Below are 24,927 nucleotides of genomic sequence, written 5' to 3'. Positions count from 1 at the left end.
CGGCGGTGAGGTACAAAAAGTAATCCTGGTTGTAGTCGGGAGGATGCAGCAACGGTGCATGGGTCAACGCGTGCTTGAGTGCATCAAAAGATATCTGAGCTATCTCATCCCAAGAGAATTGAGCATTTTGTTTCAACAACCGGGTAAAACCCTTTGTAATCTCGGCGTAGTTAGGAATGAATCAGCGTAAAAAGTTTGCTTTCCCCTGCAAACTTTGGAGTTGGCGAAGACTCGAAGGAGGAGGCAATTTGATGATAGCTTCTACCTTCGAGGGATCGACGCGAATGCCGGCTTTTGAAACTACAAATCCTAGCAATCATCCCACTTCTATACAGAAGACACATTTGTGTGGGTTCAACCGTATATGATAATGCCTACACCTCATAAAAATTGCTCGTAAATGGACAAGGTGGTCAGCTCGATGTAAGGAGTGAGCGGGCAAATCATCGAGATATGGTTGCATAATGTGTTTGATGTCATGAAATGCATAAGACATCGCCCTTTGAAAAGTGGCTCCGACATTCTTAAGCCCAAAAGGTAATTTGCAATAAGCAAATGTCCCCCATGGACAAATGAAAGTCTTTTTTGGTTGATCGGAAAGTAGAATACTGATTTGGTTGTAACCGGAAAAACTGTCCATAAAGGAAAATATTTCACTACTGGCACAATCATCAATTATTTGATCGATATAGGGTGTTGGATAGTTGTCCTTGGGACAAGCACGATTGATATCCCTATAGTCGATACATATTCTTATTGTTCCGTGTTTTTTGTTAACCGGAGAAGTATTCGATACCCAATCTGTTAACGGGATCGGATAAATGAAACCTGCTTTCAACAGCTTCTCAACTTCTGCTTTAATTGCAGCCGCTTTTCGTGGGTGAATTTGACGCAAACGTTGCCGGACGGGTTTAGAATCCGGGTAAGTCTTGATCTCATGGACAACAATTGCGGGATCAATTCCTGGCATTTCCTCATAGGACCAGGCAAACACGTCGCAGAATTCTTGAAATAGGGCCTTGTATGTCTGAATTCCATCATCTGAACACGAGGCACCTATATGAATGTGCTCAACAATTCCGGGCTTGACTGAAATGTCAATGGGAATAGTGCGAGAAATGTTTCCCAAATTCAGCTCTGAATCAGGATGTTTCATTGGACTCTAAGCTTCTTTGACATATTCAGCTGTAAAGATTGATGAGAAATCGTTTTCAAAATGATCATCCTCACGTAAAAACGAAGATCTATGATGGAGATCTTCCCATGGTAAATCGTCTATGCACAGGATTTCACAAAGTTGTTCGTCAGATGACACAACTTCAGGAAATGCTATTAACTCCGAGGTTGACGCGAAAAGGGATTCCTCACGGACCACATTCATTTGGTCGATTTTGGTTGAACTCGGGTCGGTAAAAGACTGCACGGCCTCATAGGTAATTTCATATGGACTCAAAGGCATTGCATCACCAAATGAGTCTATCTCAGATTCAGAAGGAACGATCCAAGGATCGTCATAAACAATGGTGTCTGAAGTAATCATATGAATAGATGCAAATGAAGACACGGCGTTAATTGGAGGAAAAGGAAAAGTTCCCAGTAAACCGGCATCTTTAACTAATCCTACGCCAACATCCTTGTAATGGATAGTCGTTTTACCGACATGCTGGATACTCTCTGAAGAGGCTGGGTCAGATGAAAAGTAAGACAGCCGGTCTATGGTTACGATCTTGCCATTATGTGGAAATTTTATTACTCTGAAGACCGATGAAACGACCGCTGTCATAGCGTAAGACCAACTTCGACCCAAGAGAAGGTTGTAGTCTAGAGGGGCATCAACCACCTCCACATCTAGACTAACAGTTTTTCCTTCAACCCCTATAGGCAAATCCTGTAGAATGCCAAACGGATGGAACCCACGGCCATCAAAGGCCTTAAGAATTGTCGGGGATTGATTTAGTGAAGGAGAACCAAGTGATCTCCAGCACTGTATCGACATAATACATGTGGAAGCTCCCTCATCAATTACAGTCCGATGAATAGGCCTGTTTTTGACTATCACTGGGATCTGGAAAGCCATCTGATGAGGCAAACGCGGTGTACTATTTTCTAGATCAAAGATTATGAGGTTTGGGTCCTGAACATCAACAGCTCCTATAGCCGACAAAAGTAATTTTCGCTGTGCTGGGCATGATTGCAGCACTTCTAAAGCCGACATTGCTGAGGGTGAAACAGCTAAATCCTCAACAATGTTGTAATTCTGGGCCGCTCTCGCATGTGGATTGAAAGTAGACCTTCGAAGTACACCCTTAGCGGGCGGTTTGATTACTAAGTCAGAGTTAGGTTTCTCGATCTGTAGTGGATCAGAACCGGGAGCTGAGGTTGATGGATTTGAATGAGAAGATTCCGCTTCTTTCGATCCATCAACAGGACTTTTACTACCATAATCTTGCGATCGAGTCGCAATCCTTACATGAGACATCATCAATATGGGTTCTTCACTGGCACCCAAGGAAGAACCTATCATCTTACTCTCCTGCTTTGGAAATGGATCTTTCAAAACAGCAGGAGTTGGAGAACCCTTGACGATTTTCACAACCTCGGCCCGATGAGGGCAATCTCTTGTAAAATGATCCTCTTCACAAATAAGACAAGGATATCGAGGTTTGCACTTTTTGTCATTGGTTTCCGACTTTTCTATTTTCTCCTTTGGAGTCTTGTCTGCTTTATTCTTCTTCTTCCCTTTCTTCTTCCCACCGTTTTTTGATTTAGCCGTAGATGACTCTACGGCGTGAATATCAGTGGAAACTTCAGGAGAAGATTCTCCTGTCGGGGAGTCTGGTAAGGTTATAATGGGCGAAGAATTCTTTGAAGACTTCTTCTTGCTTTTAGTATTTACCGTACCAATCATGCCATCAGCAGCATGAGATCCCGAAGGAGCAGCAGCGATTTGATTTGACTTTGGAAGATCTGGGATCTTTTCGTGCAACGTACCTGACTGAGTGTAAACTAAGTCAAGGTACTGCACTTGAGCAATCACTTGCTCCTCAGTAACTACTCCGGCCTTAGCTACGTCTTCAGTAATCTTCGGTAATAATGATTTAACAAACCATTCAGCTAAGATTTGGTCCGGGATAAAAACTTTCACTAATCGCCTTCGATGTCTCCATTCATATATATGATCGGAAATGTAAGTGGACGTCGACTGTTTTAATGAAGTTAGTAGCTTCATGCCATTATCATATCTAACTGGAAACTGAAAATGAGTTAGGAACGAGGTAGCTAACTGACTAAAATTGTAAAAAGAGGCCCGTGGTAACTCAATGTACCACTTGGCCGCGAGACCAATGAGCGTGCGCTGGAAAAGACGTAAGCGGATTGAATCATTCGAGATGGAATTTGAAGCACACCAGAGGTGGTAAGTCATCACATGATTTGACGGATCCTCTCCAGACTTACCCTCGATCTTGGGTATGTCACTGGGCAACTTATTTGGCATTGGCGGCCAAAACGGAAGAAAATTTATTGGATCGTTCGTTAGGTGCGACAAGTCAGGTAAATCCAAAGTTGCGATAAATGGTAATTGTCGATTAGGATCCCTAAAACTCTGGGTCACAAGACCAGTCCCAGGAGGAGGATATCCAGGATAACTTGGAATAGGTATCGCATTCGGGATATTGTATCCTCCTGGAAAACCAGGATTAACCGGACCGTACTGGGGTTGCTGAGGTTGTTGATAGTTGTACCCAAGATACGGTTGATACTGGTAAACTGGCTGCTGGACAGCAGGCCCGTATTGGTACTGTCCCTGGTACGGTTGATAAGTGAATTGTGGTTGACTAGTGACAACCGTACTTAAACCAGGCTGTCCTACAGGAATCTGAACCGTAGTTTGAATCGTGGATCCAGACAATGGTAAATATGTCTGAGGAGTAGTTGCAGAGACAGTAGAAACCGGAGCTGTCGATACTCCAGAAGTAAGTGTGGTGGAAGGAACAGATGTTGCGGTAGTTGCAGCAGTCGTTTGAGATGGAGTACTAGGTGCAATGGGAAACTGAGTAACCACCGAAGGTACAAAAGTTTGAACATTAGGCTGGACTGGTTGCTGGGGTGAACCAGAAACTAAGGGTTGTCCAGTTTGAGATGACAACTGTACACTTGGCTGCAATACCTGTTGAACTTGCGATGGATCCCACACTATGTTCATTCCGGGGTATTGACCCATGACAGGTTGAGGATATTGAGATCCATAACCGGATTGAGGGAAGGATTGATAATTGAAAGGTACATTTCTTGTACCTTGAACATAAGATTGACCTTGGGGTGGTTGATAACCTTGACTCGAGTACTGACCTTGAGGTAGATACCCTTGAGGTAAATACTGATACTGGGGTTGACCTTGAGCTATGAATTGATACTGAGGTTGACCTTGGGGTACATATTGAGGCTGGGGTTGACCTTGAGGTATGTATTGTACTATGGGTACATACTGTCCTTGAGGTTGCCCCCCAGACGCAACTTGTGTACCTTGAGGTTGCCCCCAGGCGGTAACTGGCCACCTTGAGGTTGAGAACCGGGAACTGAACCTGACATCATGTAAATGTCTCCTACACCCAATGGTTTATTACCATTGTTTCCAGCTAATAACCCATGTTCAATGGGTTGAGGAGATGCTCCCGCAAAAGTACCGGAAAGTGACTGATACCCAGAGGGAATAGAAGGACCGCCGTACAAGAAAGATTCGGGAGATTGAGTGAACATGGACGACTGACCAGACATATTTACAGTAGTATATATACCTCCAGGGGATAAGGAGTACGAGGTGGAGAAAAACTTGACCCTGAGTTGTCTAAATAATTAGTTAACGAAAGATACCAAGTAGTGCTTCTAGGAGGACTGTAAAATATGGATTCACGCTCACTTAGATCAATAGTAGGTTGATCTTCAAGGATAGAGACGCCAAATTCTTCTTCTGGAGCAAGTTCTTCAATAGCTATCAAACCAGCAGGAAGATCTTCGCTGATGACTCTTTCTACCCTAGGTGAATTAGGAGCACTAGAAGTTGGAGTAACAGGTTCAGATATTTCAGGTTCTTCGCCTATATCACTAGTAGATGAAAAACTACCAGCAAGCACGGAAACTGCAACAGCTTCGGGGTTATAACCTGCTTCTAGACCTTGGTAATCTGGATGGACTACCAACGACGACTCTCCTTCTTCAGGTGAACCTACTCTACTACCACTAGGAGTTACAAGGACTTTCAAACCTTCGTAATGACTCGGGACGTCTTCAGGAGGTTCGCCCCGAAGTCTACGGGACTTCCTCAACAAATCGGCCACGGTAACAATCTCAGGAGACTTGCCTCGAAGTCTACGGGACTGTCTCGGTAATTCAGCCACAGTTAAAAACTTTTAACTACTGCACACGCAAACAAAGTAAAATCTCAAAGCAAACCGCCTAAAGTCTCTAAAGAACCAAACAAATTCGAATCACACGCCTAAAGAATCTAGGGCATCAAACCATACACAAACAGTAGCCTTCCGGACCGAAAACACTAGTTGGAGATGAAACCCAACATCGCTAAATTCAGTACAGAAGTGCTGGGTGGAACAGTTACCCCGGCAACCTGCTTAATGAATAGACCGGCACAAGTTCCTCCACTTTAACCATCTCGAGTGAAGTGAACCCCCCGGAAAATCCAAGTGAGTCTAGCCGACGTCTGCTCTAGGTACAGTGGGATCTTCCCTCCACCGCCACCTCGGTAGAATCCTAAAGATAATGGTCACTAAGGTTACCAACAGCAACAAATATACCCGGGGGAACAGTCTACAACCTGATAGCACGCAAGGGCAGAGTAACAAGCTCAATCCCCTTGCCGGCTCCTTGACAATAATCCAAGGTTTACCGACAAGTGACCCCAGGCTCCTCGACAATAATCCGAGGTTTACCGTTTGTAGTACATGCGTATCTGGCATCTTTCCCAATGAAGGAGGATTGATCCCCTCACTGGTTCGGACACGGTCTCGTGCTTCTCCTTTAAGAGGAGCTTTCCCAGAGTACAAATGAAACAGTTGGATTTATCCTACCACAAGATGAGCTACTTGTTTGGTTTTACTGTCTTGGAGAGTTAATTACTCTCCTACTCCAAGACACTAGCCTGATCTATATTGGTGTTTTAGAGCCCTAGTAAATAAAAAGTTACTAAGTTGATTTTACCTTAAGCATTAATTTTTATGGCTTTTCTTTAGGACAAAAGGTAGTGAAGATGAAACTGATGGTGTGTAGACTCGACTGAAATCCACTAAAAAGATGCACTTAGGATGATTTATACTAATTTTCTTTTTCAATGAATTCCCTAGCTAAGAGAGTTGGAGAATGCAAAATCGATATAAAAACAAATTTTTTGGCAACGAAAATCAAAGAAACAAACTCTTTATCTTTTCCAAAGCATACAACACATGACCACTAATTACGTCACAAAAATTCCTTTTCTTTTCAAAGACTCAAATGCTACTAAAGCAAACTTTTCTTCAAAAGAGTTTTTTTTGTATTTTTCCCTATATTAATAAAACATGTAAAACTTACTTTAACAGAAATCAAAGTTAAAAAATCTATGGCAGTCAAATCAACTCAATTTCACACAAAAGCAAATCTAAGAGAAATGCACCTAAAAGTAAATCTAATGAGGCAAAAGCCTACCAAGTATGATTCCAAGATGTTTTACTCAGTCAAAATTTAACTAAGGACTAGTTAATGCAGAATCAAAAACCAGTCAAAAAAAAAAATCAAAATCTTTTGTTCTTTTTCTCAAGAAAAAAATTCAAAGTTCAATCAACAAACTTTTTCGAGATTTGGAAAAGAGACAACACAAAGGTAGGTTTCTCACAAGGGTGGATTCTATGAAAGGTCCGACTCCTAAGAAGACTAAAAAGACCAAGGAGATACAAGGTTTTACAACTTCTAAAGCCAAAGTCACTACAGGACCAGTGCAAAAATCAAACCCTAGGGCAAAATCTCTATGAATTTCACTAAAACTCTTGACACTGATGAAACAAGCTTAGGTGAAGATTTATGACAGGTAACCAGTGGATCTGGGAAGAAAAAACAAATTAAAAACAAAATCTAAAAGGCAAAAAAGAAGAAAATTGAAATTTTCTCAATTTTGACAGGGTACGCAGGCAACCTGTTTGCACAGGTGCGTGTACGCTCTGTGCACAAAGTTGCAGTGCGTACTGGTACGCACTGTGCTTAACTCAGAGGGTGCATACTGCTAGCAAAACTAAGAAAAACTAAAATCTAATTTAACCCTAAGCTAGCCCACCCAAATACACAGTCAAACAGCCAAAAACCAGAAAACAAACGACTTTTCTCAGATCAAAGTTTCACACAAAGGAAAAATCATTCACATCAATGGAGTTCCCCAGTGGAGTCACCATTTTGTCATGCGGAAAGAGTCAATTTTGCGGACAAAACTGACCTCCCTAGAAGCTAAGGCTTTCTAGTGACAAACAAGACAAGTAAACCCTACCTTTCTCTAAATATGCATTTAGAATACAAGTAAACAGGTGTTTATAACATACCTTTAGTCCAACGCTTTGTAGTAGTCCAGCCTCGCCGATCCGGATGAGCTCCTCCTTCTCTTTGAAACCTGCATTCACTAACAAGCCAAAAGATTACATAGCACCTGATAAAGTTATAAAATAAGACATATTCATCATACAGACCAAGGAGTATATGAAACAAATCATGAATAAAAATATGTTGAGAAAAATGAGTTCATTTGTATTAAGTGGAAACAAAAGAAACCATTACAACCTGAGCCTTGGTGTTGTGCAGGTCCCTCCTAGGGTCCAGCAAGAGTTTTCCTTTACTTTGATCAGCTCACCCACTTCCAAATAAGGCTAGGAAAGGATGGGAATCTCTCCTCTCAAGCTCTATAAGGGAGTCCTAATTCCAGCAGCATCTAACCTTAGGAATGTTCAGCTTTCAACCTCCCCTCCTTCTGGCCCAATGCCTGTATTTATAGTGCTCTAGAGGAATTTAATCAGGTCCACCATCAATGGGATAAACCCCTCTTTGAATGGGATAGCTCCCCTTTTGATGGGATAAGTTCCTCTTTCATAGGGATACATGAACCATCTGGAGGCGCTCAATACACGTCAAACAAGCTTCTAGAATGCTTTAGAAATGACCACAAGTAACTTTTTTGAAGTGAAACTTGCGCCTTTTGACCTTTACAGGAGTACGCACCCACCCTTTTACAGACAAAGTGTACAAGTACGCAGGTATTGTGAACTTGAGGTGCGTACACGCAGGTAAGGCTAAGAGAAACTGCGTACCCAGAGATATATAGATTTTTAAAGACTTTCTCTCTTTCTTGGAGTTTGACATGAAGAGCAGAGGTATGAGACTTGCCAAGGAGGATAGTATGACAGTTGATGGAGCCATACTAACTGCAAATAGTCATGGTGACAAATTTTAGTGTAACAAAGAGGATTAGGGTGGGCGACCCTTTATGCATTGCGGATGCGATATTGTTATACACCAAGTTTTAATGCCACCATCGAGTCCGCTCGGAATCAGAGGTTTCAGCAGTGTCACATAGCGGAACCCCCAATCAGCGACATTGCGATATATGTCAGACACGATATTATTATACACTAAATTTAATGCCCCATCGGGTCCTCTTGCAATCAGATGTTTTGAGGTGGGTGACCCTATATACCTTGCGATATACAACAGATGCGATATTATTATAAACCATATTTGAAATGCCATCGGGTCCAATGCAATCGGGTCGACAAGCCCCCGATGCCGATATGCTAAAACACATGTATTAATACTCATGTAACTGGGATATATCCGCCGAAAGGGGAAAATGCATACATCTATTGCTTATTGAATAAAGCATATGTATATGGGTTTTACGCACCCAAACCGCTCCCGATAATATTAATGCATGCATATAAGGGTTTTAATAAGCCCGATACCTCCTGATAAGCATATATATGATAGTGAGCCTCTATTGCTCCGATAAGCTCCCAATGGCTCAATGGTTCCGATAAACATATGTAAATGGTCTCTCTTCTCTCCTCTTGGCTCTTCTTGTCCCCATCAAGATGTATATAAGATAAATGTCCGTCTGTAAGAGGGTTGCCATCAAGTTCAACATATGTCCATAATGCCATAATGCCAACAATCTCCCCCTGTGGACTTGATGGCAACAACTCCAAAATCACTCTCCCCCTTTGACATCAAGGGCAAAGGGCGGATCAAGACATACTCTGTCCTTGATATATATATTTGGCTGCCCAGACCTGTGCTTCCTGACTATATCTCCCCCTGAGAATCTGCTCCTCCTAATTATGAACTGGATTATAAAAGCAAAATCAACTTCATATTTTTCAGGTAACCATTCCACTCCACAGCTATTCTGGCTACTGGCTTCTTATAATACAGAGACCGCCCTGTTTTCCCTTCTGCTCATGCCGCTAATCGAATTAGGCACCTTTAAAAAAAAACAAGAACTTATCGAGGACCACCATCCGCTATGGTGCAATACTATAATGCCAACAATGGATTAGATATGCTCCCCCTGAGCCTTGTACGCGTATACCCATAAGAACCTCGCGTACAAGCACCACTCTAAGAATTAACAACAGGATGATGCGTCGACAACCCCCAGCTTTTGCCTGAGGTATTCAAAAGTCTCCCTGGGCAATGGTTTGGTAAATATATCAACCACTTGTTCCTTAGAAGAAACATATTCCAAATTGACCTTTTGTTCAAGCACTTGTTCCCTGAGAAAATGATACTTGATCGGTATGTGCTTGGTTTTTGAATGCATGACTGGGTTCTTTGAAATGTTGATTGCACTTGTATTATCACATAAGATGGAGATAGGTGGAGTACAAGTGATTTGAAAATCTTGCAAGGTTTGCATCATCCAAAGAAGTTGAGTGCAACAAGATGCAGCAGCCACATATTCTGCTTCAGCTGTAGATAAGGCAATTGAACTCTGTTTCTTGCTAAACCATGATACTAGTCTAGAACCCATAAAGAAAGCACCACCACTTGTGCTCTTCCTGTCATCCACACTTCCGGCCCAATCTGCATCTGAGTAAGCATGGAGTGTGAGATATGTGTTTCTAGGATACCATAAGCCATAATTTTGAGTACCTTGAAGATATTTGAAGATTCTCTTAACTGCCTGAAGATGAGTTTCCTTAGGATTGACCTAAAATCTTCCAACTATTCCCACTGCATGCATGATGTCTGGTCGGGTATTTGTCAAATAAAGTAGACTTCCAATCATAGATCTATAGGTTGGTTGATGAACTGCTGCTAATTCATCATTCGCACTAAGACTGCATCCTGTAATCATGGGGTTACATACTGGTTTTGAATCTTCCATTCCATACTTCAAAATCTGCTTGAGGTACTTTGTTTGAGACAAGAAGATACCGTCTTCATTTTGTTGGATTTGCAATCCAAGGAAGTATGTCAGTTCTCCTAGCAGGGACATTTCGAATTCTTTCTGCATTACCAAGGCAAAGCTTTGACTCATAGCTTCTTCATTGCTACCAAAGATAATATCATCTACATACACAACAAGTATTAGGAATTTGTCATTTTCAATTTTTATATAAAGATTGCTATCTGTTGATCCTTTTGAAAAACCTTGTTGATGAAGATATTTTTCCAAACGGTAGTACCAAGCCCTTGGAGCCTGTTTAAGACCATAGAGAGCCTTTTTCAATCTGCATACAAGATTTGGATCATTCCCAAGAATGAAACCATCTCGCTGCTCAATGTATACTTCTTCTTCTAAGTCTCCATTTAGAAAAGTTGATTTCACATTCATTTGAAAAACTTTGAACTTTTGAAAGCTTGAGAGAGCAAGGAACATTCAGATGGCCTCAAGTCTTGCAATAGGAGCAAAAGTTTCTTCAAAATCTATTCCTTCTTGTTGGGCATACCCTTTACACACCAGTCTTGCCTTGTTTCTAATTACCTCCCCATTTTCGTTCAACTTATTTTTGAAAATCCATTTTGTTCCTATGACATTCTTATCCTTTGGTCTAGGAACCAACTCCCAAGTGTTGTTCTTTTCGATCTGTTCAAGTTCTTCATCCATTGCCTTGACCCAACATTCATCCTTGCATGCCTCTCTTACATTTTGTGGTTCAGTGGAGGAGAGTAATGCCAAATAGCTTGAAGCTTTTGCAGTTGATCTTCTTGTTTGTATGCCTGCCTCTTTTTGTCCCAGAATTTGAGATTCTGGATAATTCTTCTATACATACCTGGATGGAGTCTTCTATTCTATCATTATCTGTTCTTCGGGTGCCTCTTGAGGTTCTTTTTCTTCATCATTGGTATGATTTGGAGGGTAGTCTTCATCTTCTTCGATATTTTCATACCTTACTTGCCTAGGAATGTATCCCTTTTCATCAACCACTACATCAATGCTGTCAACAATTCTTCCAAGTCTCTTGTTGTAACACTTATATGCTCTGTTGTGAGAAGAATAACCAAGGAGAATGCCTCCGTCTACTCTAGGCTCAAGTTTGCCAAGCTGTTCATCAGTATTCTTAATATAGCATTTGCTCCCAAAAATTTTGAAGTGCTTTACGGAAGGAGTCTCACCGTACCAGAGCTCATGTGGAGTTTGAGTGTTATTCACCTCGGACATTTGTTTTGTTGAGAATAACAACCGCATCAAATGCAGCTTCACCCCAGAAGGTTGTGGGAGTTCCAGACTCATCAAGCATAGCACGAGCCATTTGTTGGACTGTTCTGTTCATCCTTTCCACTACTCCATTTTGCTGAGGAGTCCTAGCTGCAGAGAATTCCCTTCTTCTTCCATGTTCTTCACAGAAATCGAAAAATTCATTTGAGGTAAACTCCCCTCCTCTGTCGGACTTGAGGCACTTAATTTTGTAATCTGATTCATTTTCAGCCAAGGCTTTTAAGGATTTGAATTTTTCGAATGCTTCGTCTTTGTGCTTCATAAGTCCTAACCAAAAAAACCTGGAGAAGTCGTCAATGAATAATATCAAGTATTCTTCTCCTCGAGGTGTCCTTGTCCTAAATGGACTACATACATCTGCATGGACTAGCTCAAGAGGCTTGCTAGCTGATCCTTCCTTCTCAGGAAAGTTAGTTCTGTTTTGGTTGCCAAACTGACATGATTTGAATATGGTGTTGTCTGGAATTTTGATGTCCGGAAGCCCACAAACTGCCTGGTATTTGCATTCTTTCCTTATTTGTGAAAATCTTAGATGCCCCAACCTCTAGTGCCATAACCAGTGTTCATCATCCTTGCTCAAATAGCATTGTTGTTGTCCTTCTTCAAAAATGTATAGATTATTTGGAGTTCTTCTGCCTTTGATCACTCTTTTTCCTATATCAAGATCACGAACACTACATTCATTTGATTGAAATATTACCTTAGTTCCTTGATCGCATATATGACTAACACTCAATAGATTATGCTTCAGGCCATCAACATACAAAACATTTCCAGCTTTGACCTTTTCTTTCAACTGAGCAATGCCTTTTCCTTTTATGGCTGCAGGGGTATCGTTTCCAAAAGAAACCTTCTTTCCCTTTTCTAATTAAGTATATGATTCAAGTTTTTCTTTATCCCCTATCATATGCTTCGAACATCCGCTGTCGATATACCATAGATTTTCCTATCCTTTTGCATAAAAAGATATCCCACATCTTTCTGGTTGTGGTTCCTTCATTCTCCATGTTCTGGCATTTGCGGTTTGTTCCTTCTGAGTGGTCTTCCAAAACCTGCTTTTGCATTCAGAATCTTCATGACCGAAGTTATTACAAATAGAACATTCAACTTCATTTTCAAGGGCCGAAAAATTGTTATAATTCCTTTTCATGATTCCCGTCATATTCCTTCGTTTTTGAGCTTCTCTAGTCATGATTGTCTTATAGGAAACACATTGAGCTGCTTTGTGCCCAAAGTTATGGCAAGAGAAACATTGGCCATTGAAGAAACTTCTGCGATTATCAAATCTATCGTCCATCTGATTGTAGTTTCTACTGACATTCATTCTTGAGGCAAACTGGGAAGATTTTACCTATGGCTGTTTGTAGCTTCTATTTGTCCTTAAGGTAGCTTTCCCCTGATTTTCTTGATAATCTTTGTTCGTTCTTGATGTAAACTATCCTTGATTTACTTGATGATTTCTATTAGGCCTTTGCTCGCTCCTCCTTGCTGCATCAAGATAACTTTTGGAGGTGGATGCTTGAGATGTTTCTCCATTATATCCTAGACCTGTAGTGATTAGTGGAGAACGCTGCACATTGATAATCTCATCCAGAGTTTCAGATCCTTTAACAAATTTAAGGTTAATAGCTTTTGTTTTCTCAAGATCCTTTCTAAGACCAACAATCTCACATTCCAATTTTTCAAGATGTTTTTCCCTTTTAGCCAGTTGACATTGCAGAGAATCAATAATCACATTTCTCTCTTCTAAGAAAGTTTTGAGATTAGACATCTCTTCATAAAAACCTTCTACATCTATAGCATCCATGTAGTCATCATCTTCAAAAGCCATTAAAATTTTATACTCCTTACCTCATTCATCTTCGTCACTATTTGAAAGTCCATCACTATCTTCATGAGTGTAATAACTTTTCCTGTTAGCATTCTGTTTCTTGTTCCATCTAACAGGTTCCTTTCCCTTATCGTTATTTTCTTTATGAGGACATTTGGCAGCATAGTGACCCACTCTTCCACATGCAAAGCATTTGAAAGGTAAATTACCTCGGAATCGTCCAGCACCCTGTTGGAGGTTTTTGACAAAATTTGATTCTTCTTCTTCTTCTGACACGTGTCCTGATTCATAGTATTCTCCTTTGCCTGAAGCCTTGAAGGCAGCTTCTCTCTTATCTGATGGACCTCCTTTCCTCATTTCATAAGCAGTAAGAATTCCGTGCAGCTGTGACATTTTAAGACTTTGTAGATTCTCCTTTTCTTCTATTGCAGAAACATTAGATTCAAACCTAGGTGACAAAGATCTTAGAACTTTTGCAACCACAACAGCCTATTTTATTTCTTCTCCCAAGTTTTTCATACAATTAACAATCTCATCTACACGAAGAAAATAGTTAGCCACACTTTCATCATTATACATCTTGAGATTTTCATACTGAATCTTGAGGGTTTGAAGTTTTGCTCGTTTTACCTGATCATCTCCTTCATAGCTTAGGACAACCTTGTCCCATATTTCTTTTGCTGATTTTAACTGCATAACTTTCACGAATTCTGATTGAGATAGACATCCTAGAAGAGTATTGACCGCCTTTGCATTTGTTTCATATTTCTTCTTCTCAGCTGGATCTGTAGGAGTAGCTGATGGAAAAGTATACCCCGTTTCTATGATGTCCCAGACTTCTGTACCCAGAGATTGAAGATAGGCAGTAACTCTTACCTTCCAATATATGAATATTTTCCCATCAAAAACTGGTGGCCTGATTGATGCTTCCCTCTCGTAGTTGCTCATGATGAACGACCTTCAAGCGATCGAGCTTCTTCAGAAGGACCTGCTCTGATACCAATTGTTGGAAATAATACTGAGGGGGGGGGTGAATCAGTATTATTAATTTCTAACAATAAACCATCTAGATTTATGCTTTAAATTATTCTTCCGAAATTGATAATTAACTTGTTTGTCAGTACCATAAAATGATGAACAAGAACAGTTAAAAACAGATTGTCACACAACGGAACACCAGATATAAGGTGGAAACCCAATGTGGGTGAAAACCACATGCTGCAATATGTCTCTATCTTCTTTCAAATAGAGTTTCTTTTACAATGAATTTGTACTAGTACAGTCCTTTACCAGTACGTAGGCTGCAACCTGCAGAGAGCTACAACCCTCTCTCGTTTTCCAGTATCTCCTGGAAGGGAGCTACAACCCCCTACTTCGTTCAAGGACCAAGTTTCATTAATTTTCAGACTGGATCCAAGAAGATCGAATGGTCATCAAGTATAAAAAAATCTTGATAATTACCCAGGCATCAGATCAACATATATATTCTTAGATCTTTCAAAATCACCCAAGCGCCACCCAAGCACTAGATCAAAATATAAACAAATATTCGATCTGGTCACCTATTAATAACAAAGGTTGTTTACAATGCAGAGGATATACATATAACAGTGCACTAGGAGGCTAGACACAAAACAAACCTAATATGCGCACCCAAAACCTGAACTGCAATACACCCGTAGCAATGTGATTTCTCTCGAAGAAATGTCTGAACTTTAAGCCTGCGATCCTTTTCTCTATTCTGCGTGCATTCTCCTTAATTCAGATTCAGTAATTGCTCCTTTACCAGTCACAAGAATGCCAATCAAATAATCAATTCTCCCTTGAGATCTTCCATTCGTGATCGATACTTTGCCATAGGATCTCTTTTCTTCTTATATAGTCATGCTTTTGAAAAAAACCATGAGTCAAAACCAGAGGATCCGAAATCCTGAGGCTCGCTTGCTTTGACTGATGATAGCGGGAAAACAAGTCCAAACAACAAAAGGCGGACTTTAAACATTATGCACCCATAACAATAATATATCGGGTCCGCTCCTTATCGCTGTATAACATCGTCTATTTGCCGATGGCCGATCCGATGGATCGGATGCGATATGGCCATTAACCATGCTTTATAAATATATCGGGTCCGCTCCTTATCATTGTCTATTTGCCGATGGCCGATCCGATAGATCGGATGCGACATGCCCCATTAACCAGCCTATATATATATATATATATATATATATATATATATATATATATATATATATATTTATATATATATATATATCGGGTCTTCTCTTTTCATTGCTATCGGCGATTTGAAGAGGGAGGCTTTTATAAACTGTGCGATGGATGCGATATATTATAAAGTCCCTTTAAAGTTCCCATCGGGTCCGCCACTTCTTATCGCAATCGGAGGATTGGGGTGGGTGACCCTTTATGCATTGCAGATGCGATATTGTTATACACCAAGTTTTAATGCCACCATCGGGTCCGATCGCAATCGGAGGTTTCAGTGGTGTCACATAGCGGAACCCCCGATCAGCGACACTGCGATATATGTCGGACGCGATATTATTATACACCAAATTTAATGCCCCATCGGGTCCGCTTGCAATCGGAGGTTTTGAGGTGGGCGACCCTATATACCTTGCGATATACAGCAGATGTGATATTATTATAAACCATATTTGAAATGCCATCGGGTCCAATGCAATCGGGTCGACAAGCCCCCGATGTCGATATGCCGAAACACATGTATTAATACTCATGTAACTGGGATATATCCGCTGAAAGGGGAAAATGCATACATCTATTGCTTATTGAATAAATCATATGTATATGGGTTTTACGCACCCAAACCACTCCCGATAATATTAATGCATGCATATATGGGTTTTAATAAGCCCGATACCTCCCAATAAGCATATATATGATAGTGAGCCTCTATTGCTCCGATAAGCTCCCAATGGCTCAATGGTTCCGATAAACATATGTAAATGGCCCCTCTTCTCTCCTCTTGGCTCTTCTTGTCCCCATCAGGATGTATATAAGAGAAATTTCCGTCTGTAAGAGGGTTGCCATCAATTTCAACACATGTCCATAATGCCATAATGCCAACATGCGCCTCTCTGTATAATCTCTTTCTCTCACCTCCGAAAACTGGGAAAATAGCATAAGACAGATCATTTTGTAATGATCCACCTAATCTCTTGATCCAACCTCTGGAAAGTAACATGCCAAACTTGGGAGGTACATCAACTACCTCAATATCCATGATCATGCTTTTCATAGGCAGCTGAGACAAAGTGATGTCTAGGTCCTTGATTAATCCTAGAAATTTCACCTTTCTAGAGTCAAAAGAAAATAGGTCATGATAAGGCTTAGTGATGTCAAGACCCAACTCATCCAAGACAACCTTAGGCATTATATTATGGCTGGCTCCAATGTCCAAAAGGTAGTTGTGAAGGATTTTTTCATGAATACTCAAAGAGGCATAGAATGATGGGGAGTTGTCTTCACAATTTTCAATCATTGGGCTGAAAATAATAGCAGGCTTGTCATCTTGCAGATTTACATGGTTAGTGGAGGCTTGGATGGCTTTAGGCTCAAGGGCCCCAAGGATGAATCTTTTGAAAGTCTCATTCTTCACTAGTTTAATCAGAGGCATAGGTATTCTTAGCTTCTGAATTTCTGATTGAAAATTGAAAGGAGAAGGAGACTTTTCAAGGCCTCTTACCTCATGAGTTGGAGCTTTGAGGATGATGGGATCAACCGCTGGTTGTTTTTTCTTATTTTCTTACTGTACTGTAGGGACTTCAGCTCTTGGAATAGGAGTTTCCTTGGCATTATTTATCTTTGACCTCAAATTATATCTTTGCTGATCTACAGTTTGTAGAATAGCTTCATCATCCCATTCTTGGCTGATCTGGTCACTACATAATGACTTTTCACAGGTAGTTGAGGTCAAAAGGGAAGCATTTCCTTTGTCTTCTAGACAATGGATCTCATATTCTTCTTCAAACTTCTCTTCTTCCATGACTGCATTTTGAAAAGGAGCCTTCACCTTTGGTCTTTATTAGCATCTTTGTTTCTTTGCAAAATCTGCAACTGCTCATTTGTTCTTCTATATGGATTTGGATTTGGATTTCTTGGGGCAAATGTAATAGGCATTCTTCCTTTCCCAAGGTGCTACTCAACCTTCAATTTAGAGATTTCAGAGGCTAATGATTCGATCACTTTGGTGTTTTTATCTATCTTAGGATCAGAGGATGATGAAGACTCGCCCCTCTGTCTTCTTCTATCAACATTTCCCTTGAGCTTCTCTGCAGCCATGATGTTTGATTCTACTTCTAAGGCTGCATCTTGCATGTCAGCCAAAGTAGCACATCGCCTTTCTCTCAACAGAAGGTATAAGTCAGAATCAAAAGCACTAGCATAGGTGAGTTTAGCAGAGGTAGTAGTGGGTTTTACTTCAGTTGGTATCTTGCTATACATACGGTTAAACCTCTTATTAAAATCAAATAGAAACTCACCATTTTCCCTCTTTAAGTTCCCAAACTGAGTGTGGTAGTATAGGAGATCCTTCTTATCCCCCCAATGCTTTAGGAATGCATCATCTAAAGCTTCAATATCTACTATAGATCTTGGGGTTAGTTCTCTGAACCATTTTCTAGCCTCTCCATCTAGGCTTTGCACAAAGACTCTCATCCACACATCATCTTCACTAATGTCTAGATTATCAGCATAGCTATAGAATGACTCAAGATGTTCTTCAACAGTAACACCTTCAGTCCCAGTGAACTTAGGCCTATATTTATGATATTCTCCAGTAGGCATGACATTCAAAGGAGTGGGCAGTATTAGAGGTCCATACTTCGCAGCTATGATTCTTTCCATTTTGGTAGGTGATTGTGGACCTGCCATAGTTGTGGCGGCTAAAAGAGTACTGGCAGTCTGAATGATAGAGGGCTGAGGAGTGACTAATAGGACTAAAGGAGTATGATGGATAGGAGGTGAGCTTTCCTTTTGGCTTAAAGCAAAAGGAGAACCTAAATAACAAGGAGCTTTATGAATCTCTGAGAGTTTTTCTTCACTGCTATTATTAGATGCTATACTCTCAACATGTATTTGTTCTATTACAAGCCTTTCTTGAAGATATATAGAAGATTGTTTAGGTTTACCTGAACCTGATGCTCCTTTCTGCAATACCTTTCTCTCTTTGATGATTTTTTCAGGGTTAGGTACTGGGTCAGCTTGTAGCTTCTGAGGATTTCTCTAAGTATGCCTCACAAACTGAGCCAGAATTATGAAGTGGAGTCGCCAAGAGGTTTGACCTCTAGTAGAGTTGCCAGATAGATGATTACAACCAGAAATGTGCCCAGACTTTGTCTATCATCAAAGCTGGATCTATGTCGTTTCCCATGGAAGCTGAGCTTCAGTTTCCTCTCTCCAACAACGACGCCAATTATGTTATCACTCCAAGAAACTCTGCTCAGTTGTAGCTCAGAGATGCCTGGTAACATATAATATTCAATATTCATCTCTAAACTATTGGAATAAATGATGGTTTGGATCAAGTTAGATAACCATTTCAGCTCTGTTTTCACTCAATGCATGCATGAACACTCTCACCAATACAAGGCTTTAGACCAATAATGCTCAATAAGTTATAAATTCAATGGATAGATGGAGAATACTAACTATACCAGTAGATTTCATATATAAACATACATTAATGAGTAGCTACAGGCAACAAAAGGGAATACTGACTATACTAGCACATGCATATATGACCACATATGGATGGGTAGTTACAGGTAGCAAAGAAGCTTGCAAATCTAATATATCAAAGCAGAGATAAGATGACAGTTACTTGGCCTTAGACACATAGAAAACATGAACAAACTGGTCAAGTGCAAGCATATAAAAACAAAGAGAATGGACATTGAACATATAATGGTAAAATAAGCTTATATTGCTAGAATGAAGATAAGAAGCTTGAATGAATAGAGGAATAATCTCCAAGAGTTCAACCCCCATTACATCTTAGTTTTATCTATTTATATCCTGTTTACAATGCTACTAAGCTCTGTAGAAGGCTCGAGGTCTTAATCTACCTGATATGCATTGTTAACTGATTTGATGCCCTCTAGGAAAGCATGGGATCAGATTTTTCTACTTTTGATAGTAGAGTAATTGATTTTAGATATTTTTGATGGCTTGTTGAGCTATCTTGGAGTTTTCGTGTGCCAGAGATGCTCCATAACATTTGTTGGTGTGGGTATTGCGCTGTCTGTGCTATTGATGCTCCCTGATCTTGTTTGATTCGGGTTGCAGTGTGCTGTGGCCCTTCCAATGATTTAACAAGGCATGTTTCTATTATAGCGGAACAACGCTGACCCTGTGGTGGACCTCTGTTGAAAATAATGTGTATTTCTATTTTAAACAGAAAACATAGTCATCACTACTAAATCCTGCATTCTCTATCCTTTTGGACTTCAAAGGTATTCAAAAATGGTTTATTCTTCTCTCGGGTCCACCCTAGTTTCCATCGCAATTCACAAAACCCTGTATCTTGTGTGTTTTCCTTGTATTTGGAAATCCACGAAAAACATTGAAAAACATTGAAAAACACGTGAAATCGGCTTTGGCGGACCTAAAACAATATATATCTTAACTTTGAAACCCTTTCGGGTCTGGGCTATATCACTATCAGTGCTATCATGTGTTCCTTTTTATTTCATTTAAACAACGAAATAAATTAAAATATGCCATTCCTCAGACCTAAAATAATATATAATATCATTCCCGAACCCTTTCGGGTCTGGGCTGTATCTCTATCGACGCTATCATGTGTTCCTTTGTATTTCGTTTAAATAATGAAATACATTAAAATATATTAAAATGCATTAAGATATGGCATTCCTCAGACATTAAATAATATATAGTATCATTCCCAAACCCTTTTGGGTCCGGGGTGTATCGCTATTGGCATTATCATTTGTTCTTTTGTATTTCATTTAAACAACAAAATACATTAAAATACATTAAAATTAGGCCTTCACGTAGACTTCAAAATTTATATATTTCAACTCATAATGCCATCAAGTCCAGTTAATGGGTTGCTGTCACATATATGTAAAGGCCCCGCCCGTTGGTCAGCGCCGATGTGATATTGCGATGCGATTTGATTGCAATCACATATTGCTTCTGCCCCAGGCTGTTTGTAAGTGCTCCATACTATCTATGATAGCAATCACCAATTGCAATCACCGTTTCCCTTGGGCCCACGCTGATTTCCACCGATTGCCTGTGTCGATACAACCCACCGATCAGATCTGGACCGTTGATCGACCAGATCTAACGGCTGCTATGATTTCTCATTTGAAGCCTGCGACACATTGTTTTTCACTGATTTTTCAGTGTTTTGGCCTCTTGATAGTGTTTTTTCTCCCTTTTAAGGGTTTTCCTCATGTGCTAGTTCTGATTTTTGAATGATCTTTAAGCAAATGCTGAAGATTTCAAGGCCATTAATGGATCCATTGGCATGTTTTTAAGCAAATTTGGAGACTTTTAGAGCCTATATGGATCATTTTGTGGGCCTTTTGCCAGAAACGCTAACAAGATCCATTGATGGTTGTTTTCTCTTTAGCACCTCCCTTATAGACTATACTTGCTCATCCTCAATCTACAGTCCATCTCATTAGGTCCTAGGGTTTGATTTCATTAGGTTTAGGGTTTCATTACCAAGGTCAAGAAACTAATTTTCAAATGTAAATAAAGGTCAGCAAGGGCATGAGGATGATCAATAAGTCAAGCATGATGGTTTGGAAGTCATAGCCTACTGAAAATTATTGTTTTTGTAACCTAATGTAATTTTCACCTCAAAAATATGTTTTCGAGGTGAAAACAGAGTATTTTGAATTTTTTTATATTTCTTATGTAATTTTAAGTTTCTATATATAATAATGGTTCCCAACTACTACTGAGTATCTGTTCCTACTGCCTAACAAAAATTCACTACAAAAATCAATTCAGCATGAGCATTGATCCACCTGCAAAGACAAAATGAGAAAAGGCATTAAAAAACAGAGTTTTGAAAAAGACAAGGAACATTTGAAAGTGGGTTTTTCTAAAGTGAAAAATCAAATTTGTACTCATATATAAACCCTCACATTCCATTTTCTAAGTCATTATGCTCATCTTGCAAGCAAAGAAGTCCAAAGGTAAGAGCAAAAGGTGAAATTCAAGTGAGTTTGGGCAAAAGAAAATAGGCGTTGCGCATAGGGAGTAAGGCGCTGCGCTTCTGGAGAAAATAGGTCGACGCTGTGCGTAGGGGACGAGGCACTATGCGTAGAGCAGGGCACTATGCTCATGGCGATTTTTAGCAGTTCAATTTTACAAAGGCACCGTGCGAAGGACTAGGTATTTCACGTCTGGGCGAAGGCACTGCACATTGGGCAGTAAGCCACCAAATCATCCATAACACCAAAAAATTCACCAAATTCTCTGCTATTTCCTCTTTTACAAGTAAGTTTCCCTTCTCCACTTTATTTTTAGCTTGCACAATGAAAGTTATAGAAATTTTCTTCACGCTTAAAATCAAACCCTAGTTTCTTCTACAAAACCCTAACTTTGTTGTTTCCCATCACTAGAACTAAAAACCCTCTTTCCATGATTACCCGTCCCCTCATCCATATCCCCTCATTATATCCCTCATCCTAAAAACCCTTTCCCTCAGTCTCATAATTCATATTTTGTCTAAATCTACCCTAAACACATCCCCACAATCCTAAAGGCTCCCACTCATTACCTTCAACCCTTTCTAAAGGTGTGAAACTAAAAAATATTGTAAACATGGATAGGGAAGATCATGAATATGAAGAGGAAAACACAGCTAGTGACAGTTCAGCAGATAGAGCTAGGCAGCACAAAAAACCTCATAAGGGAGGCAAGATCACAAGAGAAGAGCCAAAAAACCTAAGGGAACTACAGCCTTCTCAGTTGGTTGTTTCATGTTTTATACATATTGGACGCTATGAGTTTTGTGAACAAGTGGAGAGAGTCCAATTTCACCCAGAGCTCACTAGACTTTTTGTAGCTCATTTTCAAAACAATAAAGTGACTCTTACTAGGGTAAATTTCATAGCGTCACCATCGATCATTTTAGATGCCACCAGGATTCCAAATGTTGGTGAAAAGTGGTATAAGGCCCAATATATTGATAAACATTATTATGAGCCTGACAATAAACCTCAGTACAGAAATCAGGTGAAGAGGATTTTTCCTTTCAAATTTCTTGAGAACAGGTATGTCCCCTTGATGAGAATCATCATCAAATATTTCACTTGTGAGGGTAGATTTTCCAAGTTGTACACTTACCACATCAGGATCCTCATGCATTTTAAAAGGGTGAAGATGTTAAACCTCCCATACTTTTTGTTCAGAAACATTGAGAAAATGGCTTACCTTATGCAGAAGAAGCCATACTCTTAGCAGATGAGCAGGATATATCACTACTCCTTGATCAAAATTATTGTTCTTCATCATCTCAGTCTCCTCAACATCCCTTGGGAGACATTTATTTCTCATGACATGTTTAGGGGTCCCCAGATTCCTCCATCAGTGTTTCAAGAAACAGGTGGGCCTTCTAGTCATGTGGAAACGGGGAAAGAGATCAAGGAGACAAGAACTGTTGAGGTGCCAGTTTACTTGACATATCAGAGAGGCACAAGGAGATTGTTTGCAGCTGCTAGGCAAGTGTTTGCTCCACGGGATGTGGAAGGGACCTTGCCTTCTTCATCAGCCCATAGGCAAATGCTAGCTCCACAGGATGTGGAAGGGGTTTTGCCTTCTTCATTGAAACAACAGGTACAAGTAAAATAGTTTCACAAGGGAAAGGAAAAGATGATGGATGATGATGAGGAGGAAAGGGAATTTGACTTGGTAGAACATGATGAACCTGAGCAGCATAACACTGAGACCATTGAATTAGAGGCTCAGGAGAGGGAGACAATAAAAGACAACATCATACGAGAAAAGGAGGCTCAAGTGCAGGCTCTGATGGACAACTTAGAGAGGGCAAAGTATGTCATCACATATTTAGAGCAGGAAAACAAATAGTTGAGTGAAAAACAAGTCCTCATGGAGCTGCAAGTGCTCAAGGCAAAACAATAAAGTGACAAAGAAACACAAGTCAATTTGACCCCTATTGAGCAGGAGATAGAAGAGGATAGAAAAAATTGGCTTGAGAGGGTCAACTAACCTCGAGAAGCTGCTACAGAAGGCCAACAGAGATAATCAGATTCTCAGACACATGGCCTATCATTATAGGACTCATAATAGTATTTGCAACATAAGAATCAAGAAGCTGAAAGCTAGGTTAAGGCAGGCCTTGAATGGAAAGAAAGAGGAAGATAGACTTAAAATGTTGGCTGAGGCTTCCTTGGCTCATCAAAACACATGATGGTGGTGCTTCACACAAATTTTGGGCAAGTTTTGGGCAAATTTTTTCATTTGCAAATTTTGAATTTTAATACACAGGAAAACTACCCAGAAGTGCAGTGCCACTAGCGCTGTGCTTTTCCTAGGGGCATCCAATGGAGGAATGAATTACATTTTTGGATTTAGGGTAGTCAGGAAATGAACCCTAGCAAGTTTTAAATGTTTTGGAGTAGAATTGGTCCACCAAAAGGTCCAAAAACACTCTAAAAGTGACCTTTCTGCCACTTTTTGGACACGCAGAAGCAACCTTGGGAGAATCAAGGTTTGAAGGGTCAAATGAGCTTCAAATGCCAAAATTCTAGGTGTTCTAGAAAATATACTTAAATACATTTCCAATGAGCTATCATGTGCTCAATTGGTATGTCGGGAAGGTCTCCACAAGTGACCTGAAAGTGGCGCTACATGTTGAGCCAGTGGCACTGTGCATAGGGCAAAGTTTGCTCAGGATGCCTATTTTTCCAGTTTTTCATTATGATTGTGGATTTTCTTTCATGATGGATACTTTACCAATGTAAAGGATGATTTGGCATGTAATTATGGTAGGTAAATAGTGATAGAGGGTAGATTCATTATATTAAAGGTTGTTTTGAGGGCAATGAATCAGTTTCCCCTCTTTCACAGGCAAGTTGTTAGGTGGCCTGGAATCCAGTTCCTTGTTTAGAGTTTGTTGAAACAAATCCTCTTCTCATGAATTCGACCCCTGAGGCTAGGATGAGTTGTTTTGATGCCTATATCATGTGTTTTCTTAGTCATTTGTTGAGGTTGGACTCACTTGGATGCTCAAAGCTTGATTGTACATCATTGTAAGTAGTTTGGCAAGGAGATTAATAGGAATTGTAGCTATTTTAATGGGATC

The sequence above is a fragment of the Pinus tabuliformis genome, chromosome 5_1 (genome assembly GCF_031772625.1).
Source record: "Pinus tabuliformis cultivar Carrire ecotype Pingquan chromosome 5_1, CPIR1, whole genome shotgun sequence".
Classification (NCBI taxonomy): Eukaryota; Viridiplantae; Streptophyta; class Pinopsida; order Pinales; family Pinaceae; genus Pinus; species Pinus tabuliformis.
This window is presented reverse-complemented; position numbering follows the sequence as displayed.